This window comes from Notolabrus celidotus, chromosome 3 (assembly GCF_009762535.1).
Source record: "Notolabrus celidotus isolate fNotCel1 chromosome 3, fNotCel1.pri, whole genome shotgun sequence".
Lineage (NCBI taxonomy): Eukaryota > Metazoa > Chordata > Actinopteri > Labriformes > Labridae > Notolabrus > Notolabrus celidotus.
The window spans coordinates 19,465,445-19,478,046 of NC_048274.1; the positions used below are offsets into that span (position 1 = coordinate 19,465,445).

The 12,602-nt window shown below is 40.2% G+C and overlaps 1 protein-coding gene across 7 annotated transcripts in view; it reads right to left on the reverse strand.

Annotated features, from left to right (window-relative positions):
• The window catches only part of LOC117810421 (A-kinase anchor protein 13), a 142,379-nt gene extending 130,263 nt beyond the window's left edge, over window positions 1-12,116 (reverse strand). For 5 of the 7 annotated variants that reach the window (XM_034680257.1, XM_034680256.1, XM_034680254.1 and 2 more), the window contains exon 1: window positions 11,734-12,116. The gene's annotated coding sequence lies outside the window, so the exon portion shown is untranslated. The remainder of the gene's footprint in view (window positions 1-11,733) is intronic. The other 2 variants (XM_034680258.1, XM_034680255.1) reach the window with 1 other exon arrangement.
• Between the last annotated feature and the right edge of the window lie 486 nt (window positions 12,117-12,602).

Below are 12,602 nucleotides of genomic sequence, written 5' to 3' on the forward strand. Positions count from 1 at the left end.
AAAAGGCCCTCAAATCTCAGACTGTGAGAACAAGTTTGGTCAATCAGAAACTCTAAATTGCCCACAAATATGTCGATGTTTGTGTGTGTTAATCTGATGATACACTGATGACCTCTCGGGGGTTGTTAAAATACGTTAAACTTCAACCAGATGACTCACACCAACATCCCGCTCTGCTTCTTTAGAAATCATTCAGTAGAGGGTAGTTTTTGCAGAAGTATGAAACTAAAACCCTCTCAGGGGATTTTGGGAACTGAAATACCAGTGATGTACATGACGTCCTCACTTCCTCAAGTGATTCCTTGCCCAAAAACAGACATCTCAACAAAAGCTGGGCTTTTGAAAATGAAAAATGTCAATCAGTGAGTGCTATTAGAGTAACATTGATGAGAACAAAATATTGTGATGTTTTGACTCACTCTGGGGAAGATCAAAGAGCCGATAAGACTGCAGGAATAGACAAAACAGCCGTTCAGTCTGCATAGTTCTGCTTTCAGGTTCAAAAGGAAATGTTTTCAGCGAAAGTGAGAAAAAAAGAGAGGAGTGAGGACCGAGGGGAACAAAGATGATGTGACAGTCAACTCCTGATATCTTTCAAAAACCAGGGTTGTATTAAAAAAAACAGAAAATATGGAACATAAAACATAGTGGATTTAGAGTTTCAGATACAAGCCCCTCAAAGCACATTGAGTGTCTGCTGAAGAGCATTGGAGAGCCACCAATATTTAACCTGAAACTGTTTCTATTTCACTGTTCTTTTTTTTTAAAGTATCAAGTCTGTTTGTTTCAGAGAAGTTGAAACCTCTGTGGAAAATGCAGCTTTATTTAAAGCTAGGGTTGGTAGTCACGGAAAACTAGCATGAATTTGAATGTAGAATTTCCTCAGGACTCCGTCTAACCCCTCCCCTGGGAGCTCCTCCAAAACGACGCCCCCACTCACATGCACGAGCGCCACTGATTCGTGACCATATGATCGTGACTGATTCAAAAACGCACTACGTCAACTCATGTCTCACTCAGCGGTAAGAAAACACCAAAACATTATCATAGTGAAAGTTAAAAACACAAACAAACATGAAATGCACGAGCAGGTAGGGATGGGTACCGAATTCGGTACTTTTATAGGTACCGACCGAATTCCGTCGGTACTACCGGGTACCGACTCACGTAAAACCAACCGGTACCATGTTTCGGTACCTGAACGCATCCCTGTGACTGTGAGGGAGTGGAAGAGAAGGCGAGTTTCCATACTTTCGCCCTGTAATAAAGTCAGAGACTGATCGGGTGGACGTCTCTGCTCTCTGCATCTGCGCGGGAGCGCGCCAAACGGAGCCTGCAGCTGACGGGCGCGCACATTCACTGCGAGGCCGTGTACCATGACATCTTTCAAATGTGAAAGATACCCATCCCTACGAGCAGGAGGTGGGCAGAATAGCAGGACGGGATTTGATTGGTTTCATAATTTGGCTCCTGATGGCAGGGATTGGTTTGTGTTTTCCCAGGTTTACTCCAGCTGTAGATAGCAGCTTTTTTTCACTCTTTTTTAAGAACACATTGTGTATTGATTACCATCTGGACACAAAGATCATTTTAACCAGTGTAACAAAAAGTGTATCTAAATCTGACTACCAACCTCAGCTTTAAAAACCGTGTAAATGATGAAAACAACATAAAAAGCTGAATGTTAGCACTAGCTTTCTTCTAACAGATATTAACGACTGTGATCTAAAGATATGCTGATGTAACTACTACTTGTTTAAGGACATTACCTTACTGTAAGTATGAGATTAAACCGTATATACTGAATGGAAGATCCTGTCTTATCACTTAAGTACTTCTGACACGTGCTTCATATTATTTAAAGGGCAAACGCACCTGCATTAGCATAAAGATCAGCATGCCAGATTTTAGGAGAAGGTGGATTGGTTGTTTTTTTACAGTTTGAAGGAGCATACAACTTGATCATAATACTAGTCAAAAAACATGTGAAATTTAAATGAGTCAAACCCTTATTTTTTGTTCTTTCACAAACATACAAAGCTCTGCTGAAGAGTTTTATTGGTTATCTATGTGGAGTGCGAGGTATCTGTTTGTAACCTTCTCAAAAAAGATGCTGCTGAGAAATAGAGAAATAGTGCGTGCATACATAATACATGCAATTTCCCACAAGCAGAGCCAACCCATATCTTCATAATGCACTGCCTCTATGCGCACATGTTATTAAAACCATGAAGCGTTATCAATGAGGAAGGTGTTGCTAAGCGCTGAGCTTCACCACAGTCAAACTTTACCCCTTGGGAATTATCCAAACAAGGAAGAAACCAACAAAACAATAGTATTACTCGCATCAGAACGCTTCTGTGTTGTCAACATCAATAAAACACCCAAAAGCCTCTTGCTTAATTGTTCTTCTGTCGTTGTCAACTACAGAGAAACTTTTAAAGCCTTTGTTTAAGCCAACAAAGCAGCCAATAAATGAATCAATAGAAACCTTACCCACGGTTTATTTGAAGGTGACGGCTGTGAGCAGACTCCTGGTGAAGCACATTAAATTCATTTTAAGTCCATTAGACGGAGCAGGTGTGTTTATACGAGCCAGGTATCCACAGCAGCAGGCATGCAAGTGCTCACCACACTGATTACACTGAGCTAAATTTGGCTTTGTGCTAACACAGACAGTAGGCAGATCAGAGCCGGGGAGGGGCGGAGCCTGCAGGCCACAGGTCAGGTGTCTGTTGCAACTACCCTGCCTCTGCTATATAAACACATCCTTAGTCACTGTTGTAGCGTGAAGTGTGTGCAGATACACAGAATTTCAATCTGTTTATCAATCAGTCTGATAAAATAATCAGCTGTCATGTGTTATGTTGGGATAATATACAGAGAAGGCTTCAAGGCTGAGAACAGTGTTTTTGTGTTGATGGAAATATCCATGAGACAGCATGGTCAACAGCTGCTCAACCTCAAGCGTTTCATTACCTGAGAACATCTGGTGTACATTACATAGCCTATTGGTAATTATTTTCATATATTCATGTTTCTGTGAAACAGAAACAGACAGACAAAGCCTTCAGAACATATTGATTCTAACAGGCCGGTGTAGAAAAAAAAGGAGTCAGACCATTTACTTCAGTAAAAGGAGAAAAAAAACACTGAAAGAGTTCCCATTCAGAATTTTAACTCCTGCAATTGAAACTGTTTGGATATTAAAGCTGGAACTGTAGCTTGTTTCGTCCATAGACTGAAAAATATTCTGAGTTTGTCTACTTTCTTTGATGTTTTTCTTGGTCTTACCAAGCGGCATCCTCCGGTCTAAAAATATGAGTCCAATGCAGAAGAGCTAAAAACTGCCGTTCATCGAGGATCTGATTGAGGCTGGCTCCGGAAGTACCAGAAACCACATACACAACAATTCAAAAAGCCGATCTTTACAGCAGAAATAAACATGTTTACAGCCTGGTACAAAAAACAAGTGTAGTCTGGACAGCTCATTTCTCGATCGGCACACACTGTAGGGGGGTGAATTTTTCTCTAACGGTAAGAACACAATGCTACCAGTCAAACTAAGAAAAGGTTATGAAGACCGTTATATCATCATCTTTTTCTTATGATATTCAATGTTTTGTTTTAACTGTGTCACCAGTCCTGTGACAGAAACCAATGATGAAACCAAAACTCACCAAGTTCCTCTGTGTGTGACTGTTATGCATTGTACACAAACATCCCTTCTTTATCATGAAATCCTAAACACTACAAAACAGACAAGGGAACATTTTTGAGTGCAGGTAGAGTACCCAGGCTTCCTGTCATCTCCTCCAACATGAGATGCACCAGTAAAGATGTAGTAAAGACTAGCTAGCGATGAGTTATCTTCTTCTGCTGCTGCTGTTTCTTCATCGTCTTCCCTCGGTCTTATAGCAGGTGACATCCAGTGTTAAAACCACTACTGCTCTCTTCCATTGAACCAATTAGTTATATGGTATTATATTCTTATGTAAGCACATTATCAGTATTTCTCACACCGGGTCATTCTAACATTCTATCTTCAATACCGGCATATTGCATGAGCTCCACTTAAAATTGCACCTAATATTTTATCTTCACATCAAACAAGTTTAAAAAGTTGTTTGGATGCTGACTATGACCCAAAATGTCTCTGTTTAAAATGTGGTCGGGGACCTTGTGGCATCTTTGTCACTATCTAGTTTGCTTTTCTCCACAATCTGATAAAAGCACCAATGCCCAAAACATCATTTAAAAAAATATATGATATACCAGACAGGAACATTTCTTATCAGCAGCTCGAAGGAGTCATAGTGTTTGGGGAATCTGGATATGTCTAAATGGAAAATATGAGCTGTCAAAGCACCCGTTGGAGTTTGCATATGTATCTTTAAATTTGCCTTTGAGGAACACAGTTATTCCTGGGACTTTAGCCATGCATGAATTAGAACAAATAAAAACCTCTCCCAGGTGGACTCATCTGTAGTCACCCTTCAAAACATGATTAGTCATTGACACAGACACAGTATGAGCTGTGCAGAGACCTGACCATCTTAGCACTACTTTGTGGTCTACAGAAAGAGAATAAAAGTCCTCTTCCATCTCACTGCTCTGCACAAAGAAACACCTGAATGAACAGACAGATGCTCATTGGCCTTCTTGATACCTGCTGTAGCATCCACACTGCACGTGGCTGGATTACACTCGTAGGGAGGAAGCATCTCCTGCATACAAACTCTAATCTGTTTTTAGCGCATGCACAGGAGGATTCCTTCACACGGCTCAAACCAGATAGTAAATATCCAGCTGGTTTTTTACCCAATCCATCCTGACAATCCAGTTTTTGAAAGTTTCTATTTGCATGGTTAAATTCGAGCCCCCGTCAGCTGTTTGTTTTGCGATTGCTTCCTGGAAGGTCAGCATACAAAGGTTTAAGTCTGTCCATATGGAGAACTGAAGCATTTACCAAGTGATGGGATTTCTCTAAAAAAAAAAACCTCCAGTCTGGCAACTTTTGAAAAGACATTTCATTATCAGACCTCGGTGTGATTACACTGATATCATGCATTATTTTATGATTCAAGCTAGGGATGTACACAATTAATCGATTATCGATTAATTGATTGTTAAGAAATTACTCAAAAACATGCCTTTTTGTTTTCAATTTTCCGTCACGTGCAACGGACAACATGTGGTCTTATTTTGTTTAGCTATCAGGGAGGTGTTTTAAGTTTAAAGCATGTTTAGATGTGAATCAGCTGTTAAAGGTGTTGTGCACAGCGGAGACGCCAGGTCTCCACGTGCAAATTTTAAAGAGGATCACTACACAACTGCTGCCAACAACAACACGGACACGAAGGTTGATAACTTTAAACAGGACATTTCCCCACCTTTGGATACAAAGCCAACAGACTGTGTGGAATTGCTAGTGCACTATGTTTGCAGACCATCAACATCAGAGCCGTCTGGGCTTTTCTGCCGCTGGACTGATTACGACCCGGTTGCACTATCGGCTGACACCTGACTACGTACACATGCTCATTTTTATCCATAAGACCGATTAGAAAGAAAACTGGACACTGTGAGTCTGAAGTACTTTTCTGTTATTATTATGAGCCTTCACTTTATAAGACTATGTCCGGGGAGAATATTTTTAGGAGCCTGATCGTTGATAATCAGTGTTAAACATGTACCTGCATTCAGTTATATGCATGATGTTGCTGTAGAAAATATAAATTAGGCATTGTTTTTTACATGAGAATAATAATGTTTTTTTTTATTGATTAATCGATAATTGATCATTAACATTTCCAAAAATCAATCACAGAAAATACTAAAAATGTACATCCCTAATTCAAGCAGATCAACCCAAATGAAGGTAATATATAATCATACCATGTTCACATTTATTTGTACAGAAATCTTTGAGATGGAGAATTGACTCTTCACAAAGTGAAATGCACACCTGCTTTCATAATATTGATGCACTTTTTTTTATAAAAACATGGCAACACACCATGACATCAAATGGTGATTTCGCAATCGCAACTATCAACGCAAATTCAACTAATCATTGCGATTTTTTCGCAGCCTTGCAATTTTTTACAATCACCGCAACTTTCCCGCAAATTTGACCAATTACCTTAATCTCAGCCCCTGTACGTCATCGGTTTTGTCATCAATTTGACTTCCTTGGAACATAAACATAAGTCCTCACTTGATCGGCACTTTTCAACAACAAAACACGCAGAGAGAACGGGTGAAAAGAGAGGACAGCAGGCAGGACAAGTGAACATGACAACGTTATTATTTATAGATTGAGGGGCTCAGAGTTCGCTTGGTCTCTACCTGCAGCAGGTGTGCTTTATGAACCAGCTTTCCTCACCTCCACCACATTCAGTAAGTTTTGATCAACTCCTAGTCATCAAAGATGCAGATTAATTTCAGAGTGCCATGAACTGACTGTGCATCAGTCACTGCGAGGTGCATTCAGGGACCGTCGTAAATGTGCAATATAGCCCTTTCATGGCATTTTTCTGTGAATCAAGAGAATCAAAATACAGTCAGTGGCCACATCAAGATTTTTTTCTAAAAACAACTGTAATTTAGCATATTTACTTGCCCCTGAGATGTTATTGGGGGAAAAAAGCAAAAAAAAAAATGATCGCAACTTTCACCGCAATTTTTTCAAAAAGCTGTCGCAAATTCAGGCTTTTTGGGCCGCAGCAATCACAAAAAAATCCTGCGAAATCCTGGAGGGACTGGGTGACCATTTTGGTTGCCCATGATCCCGAACTGTAATGTGACCTCAAAATGAATTTGTGTGCATTTGTGTGATAAATATTATTTATCTAGAGCATTAGAAACTTCATTCGAAGATAAAACTAAGGTTTGCAAAGCGGACAATCTTTAGAAGAAAAACATTTCCCAGCACCACATACAAAGCAACAATTGACAGCAATGTCTGCCCTGATAATTCCCCGGAGGAAAGAGAGCCTATTCAGAGAGACAGCAAATTTGTTCAAGCTGCAGAAAAGGCAGCTGTTTTGGAACAGTGAGTGCGGCTGCTGTTTGGCGTGCTGAGAGGATTCCAGTCTTAACAAAAACTAAGTCAAGGCTTTATTATGAATATCAGCAAGGAACCCAGCAGTCACCCTCGCAGGCGAATGAAACCCATCACTAAGAGAGTGCTGCACTGTGAAGCAGTACCTGTAAGACTTCCTCTAATGCTTCCATTCACTACTAAATACAGTGTAATTACAAGGCTGACACTGTGCCTATCCTCCTCATCGTTAAATGAGGGGGTTTGTGAAGATGAGAAATTGGCGAGGTTCAGCGAGGAGCCAACACAATCTTCATGGTAATTTACAGAACTTTAAATGGAAGGCCAACTCCTCTTACATTTGTCTCCTGTACTGAAAATAAATGCATATTTCTGACAGACGACCCCACAAGTCAGTTTAGAGGATGCTGGGAGACATGCAAAGAAAACAGCCTGTATTCTTTGTTCAATGGAAGCTGGCAGACTTCTCCCAGATGGCCTTGCGAATAAAAATGTCATTGTGTGTGGAATTTAACTTCTCATGATCTCAGCAGCATCGTCGTCTGCTGCTGCTGCTTCCTAATGCTCGTCATCAGTATATAAACAGTTGCTGCTTTTGTGCGAGACATGTTCTCAACTACTGAAAATACTTGTTTGTTTGAGGCAAGAAGTAGAACCTGAGTAGAAGAGGAGGAGCAGCATGTATTAGGTCAAATGCAGTGCAAATGCATGATGGAAAAATGATACACAGGCAAATGAGTTGAGCTGTAAAGTGCAACAGAGCTCTACTCAAAGGGAACAATGTCATCAACACACTACCTCGCTGTGAACCACCTGTGGCGCTTTACATTAGCTCGGCCAGCCATTAAAAAGACTGTACGAGGAGGCTGCCAGGAACAAGTCGGTTTTGAGTCCACTGCAACAGATTCAGACTTCTGTTTTCTCACACGCAGCACAACTGGGTAATGTGCAGACAATTTAAGGAGTGCAGTGGATACGTGAAAGAGACACACTGTATGTGTGTGAGATTTAAGACTCACCCATACCTGAACTTGGATGACCTGAATGCATTCCTTCACTGTTCACTGTTTTTGCTATGTACGTATGTGTAGGACCCTATGATTTCCCGTTCACAGAATCGTGGACGGAGTCGTGGAATTGGCCAATAAAAACGGAATCTACTGTTAAACGCTGAGTATCGCGGAAATTGACATAATGTGACTGATATGCTGTCATCATGAGGAGAAAGAACGTTTGTCTGGGGAAATGTTTCCGGAGACCTCTCATTCGTGGCACCACCCGTGCATCTTCTCACAAACACTCACCCGCACCCCTCCCGAAATAAACAACATGTCGAAGCGCCCACCAGGAACATCGGCTAAGTCATCTCTTATTCCAAAATACAGAGCTGAACAGTTCCCCCAAACAAAATCCTGCATAAGGATTTTTGCATTTCACTAACGGACATTTTATTCACTGACACAAAAAGCACACACTAAATGGTGGTAAAATAAGTGTAAAGGGTAAAAAACAGAATTCAGAAAACAATAAATGGAAAAAAAACTGAATTTGGAAAAAAATTAAGATTTCATAGGTCCCCATGTGATGCTATCTATTAGTAAATAGAAGCACTTATTAGAAGATTGCGACCAGGTGGCACATTATTGCCAACATTTGACTTTGATTGGAACCGTAAAAATTCTGACAGCTTGTTTGCTCACATTTTAAACTGAGTTTCTTAAAATCTATTAGTCAATTTTTGCTTGTTTGTTCCACATTGCAAATTGGATAACCAGCAACCTGGTGTCTGACCCTTTTGTGACGGTTCAAAACTGGCACCAGTTCAGGGTAAGAGGTGTCAGGAGCTCCACGCTCAATTTTTGGGTTGTTACAAGAACACTTTCGGGGTAGAGCACTGCTCTTTACACAAATTGTCAGAATGAACTCTTTTCAGACTGAATAGAGTTGAATTCATTTGAACACTTAAAAGCCATTTGGCAAAAAATACAGGGTCCTCTCTGCTCGCACCTCCAAGTTGAAAAGCAGTTTTATTCCCAGTGTCATGGCAGCACTGAAACAGTCCCTTACATGCCACCCATAATACTCTGACCTCATTTTTGCGACTATGCTACCTCTGCTGTGATCATGTTTTTATTTTTTACTGTGTTTTTATGTATGTGTTGATTGTACACATTCCTGTGTATTTTGGCTGCTGTTAACTTCTTTTCTTGTAGCACTGATGCCGAGTTGCACATTCAAGTTGTACCGGCTGAAGTGATATTAAAGACAATCTGCTCTATTCAAATGCAATCCAAAATCCAACCTGAAATGATTTTTATTGTTTCTACAAGCAGACATTTCTGAGGTTTTAAAAGTGAAACAACCAGAAAACATACTATTGTGTTAAGAAGAGTAAGCTAACAATCAGGGCTGGCCCTCTCAAGGCAAAATACTATTCAATAATCATTGGCATCTATTCGACGATTATATATAATCATATAATGTGTCATATCCAATCATTGTCCAAAGAATATCCTGTCGTGATGACACTGGTGATTTACACCTGTTTAAAACTGCAAAGCTTAGAGACCCATAGAGATATAAAAGTAAAAAAGTGACAAGACATTTGAGATATTGTAGATCAGGCAAACCTTGAAGTATTCCAGGAAGGAGTCAGAGCAGAAGTATTTCCTTCTCACACTGTCACCTCGTATGTGCAATTTAATACCAGGATGGTGAATACTTGGCCTACATTCAAAGGCAGTGACTCTGATTTACAGACCAGTTCCACAGAGGAGAGTATCCACAGGGAGACACGGAGAACCAAGATGACTAAGCTGCCCAGAGTCAGATATACTGAGTCAACACTGACTGTAGGAAATTCTCTGCGATGGCAGCAAGAAACGGATGCTTCTAAAAACAAAATGTAAAAATGTGGGAAATGAAGACACATTTTTACAAGAGTCTAGCCAATGTGTTTGAGGAGTGATAACTTGACCTAAAGTGTCTTTATAATGGATTGCTGTGAGATATGACGGATAACGAAGGTCCTACATCCTCAGATCCTTTTTTGTACCTTCACTAGTTTTTGTTTTCTGATGGTATTCAATCAAATGATTCATTATTATTATCGTGGGTGTTGGTTTGTAGGTATTATGACACCATACACATCAATTATAAGACAAAAGATACTTTTTCACTGAGTCAGGAGAGATGCAACATGCTGAAGTTATAGTTAAGGCTTCTTCACTTACCATTTTGTCTAATCTGCCAGCTGAGCATCTACACAAGACCTGTTAGAACATTACTTATGACCAAAAGAAAGATAAAGTCTGTTATCCTGATAAAGAGGATGCGTTTCTCAATGCACGTCCCTCCAGACAAATCCAACATGGGTGTGTTACAACATGAAAAAAAGAGGGCGTTTGTGTTTACATGCCTGCCCTTTGAACATGTTGGAGTGGGTGAGGTCAAGCAAGTGTAAATTAATTAGTAGGCTACTGTTTCCTTTACATGTGTGCAGATCCTCCCACTGACATGGAAAATAAACCTTGTACAAGTGAACTTCCTTGATGTAAGAAATAGTGCCATAAAGATAGAGTCACAGTGCTGTAAAACATTTTGTTATGGCGCTTTATGGAAGTTTTATTGAAGTATTTGGGAGGGATCGTCCCAATGTGGACAGTTTAAGCTCAGTATTTATGTTTCCTCTTCATGTCACAGGTGAGGCTGAGTCATTTTGTATTGATTGATCAGGAAAAATAATAATACTTTGTAGTGTAATTAGTTGTAATTTGAATTAGTCGCTCAAATATCTTCTTCTTTGAATATCAAAAACTGTTCCATAAATCTACAATGTTAATAAGCTCTGGGGCCCTTGTAGGCAAAAGGCCCCTGGTATGGAATGAGCTGGACAATGGGTTAAAAATGTCACATTCCATCTCCATCTTCAAAAAAAGTTAAAATTGCAACTTCTGGCAATGTATGATTAATTTACTGATCATATCAATGCACCCACTAATCTATGTGTGTAACCACAATATTAGGAATGCCTGTTGTGTGTTTGTTACATGTCTGTGTTGTTGTTGTTGTTGTATCTTGTCTGTTGCCTCTTCATTCGTGGGACATTGTGCACCCTATTAAAAGCTTTAAATAGCTTCCTTTTGGTCACCCTTTCCCACGCATCCAACCATTGTGAAAATGTTCACTGAATATATATAGATGTACATTTGTGATGATGTGTGTGAATAAACTAAACTAAACACACTGATATCAGGCATGTCCAGGGACCTTTAAATCTACAGATCACTTATAGTGGCCTCAAAGTATCCAATGCTAGAGTTTCTAATGATTGTGGCATTACTAAGGGATACTTTTATCCCATAATTTGAAGATTGCGCGCATTATTCTATAACACCCTTTGTCTGGTGTCACTTTACATTTCTACAGGACTACTGAGTGTTTCCTCGCCGTGTCTGAGTTCACAGAAACGTGAGAAGTTCCCACATTGGCCCTGCAGGCTCTGAATGAGGATGTCATGGCTACCAAGCAACAAGTGAACACGCAGCGCCCCGCAGCCATGAAAACAACAGTTTTAATAATACAACTTAAAGACACCAAACAACGCCAAGCCCGTTCATTTCAATCTACAGTTCATGTCACGCGTCTTTATTAATGAGTCCTCTTACCTCAGGCAGAAGAAGCTCAGAGTGAAGAGGCTGCGGCAGCTTTTGGGCGCATAATAATCCTCCTAATGGGCGCACATACAGTGTTTTGTTGAAGTATCCTTTTAAAGTTTGAGCTGCAGAGTGGAACAGGCCAGCCGCGGCGTGGGTCTCCCACAAAGGTGTCCCCGGTCAGCAACAGGAGGATTGACTGACTTTCTTACAGTTGTTACTGTTTCCCAGGACAACTCTGTGGGTGGAGTCTGCAGGAGGACTATAAAAAGCCCCGGTGGGATACTTCAGGAGATCACTTACAAACTAAACCTAACTTAATTATGAACATAGCAAACGTTAACCAACGTAGAGCTTCTTACTGTTCAACTCCAATTAAAGTTGTGTTATAAGACTGCTTTATGTCATATTCACAGAAGATTCGCTCTTTAGCAGGTTTGGTCAAACAAGACAAAAAGGCTATAACATCCGGTTGGTATTTTCACAATAAAAGGAGTAACCTCATATGAGTGAAATGTCTCGTGTCTGCGGTGTCTCCGGCACTCTGCCTGTAGTAACATCCTAACTTTGAGTGTAAAATTGCTCTATACTACAGTTCAAAAAGCCACATAGTGGCCACTATATTGGTGGTAAAAAGTGAAAGACAACGACAAATTATTCATTCACAATCTCTAGATCCACGGTTCCTGAAACTGGACCACTGATTCCAAGCAACCCTGACATAATGAATGTCTTTGACTGTTTTCGAAACGGCCTGATATATACTATCTACGAATGTAGTAGGCAGTAGGTACTGCCTACTTCATACTGCATTTGAATTTAGTCTGTAGTATGACTGTTCTGTTGGGTTTGGTCTGCAGATACTCTGCTGGTTTCGGAAA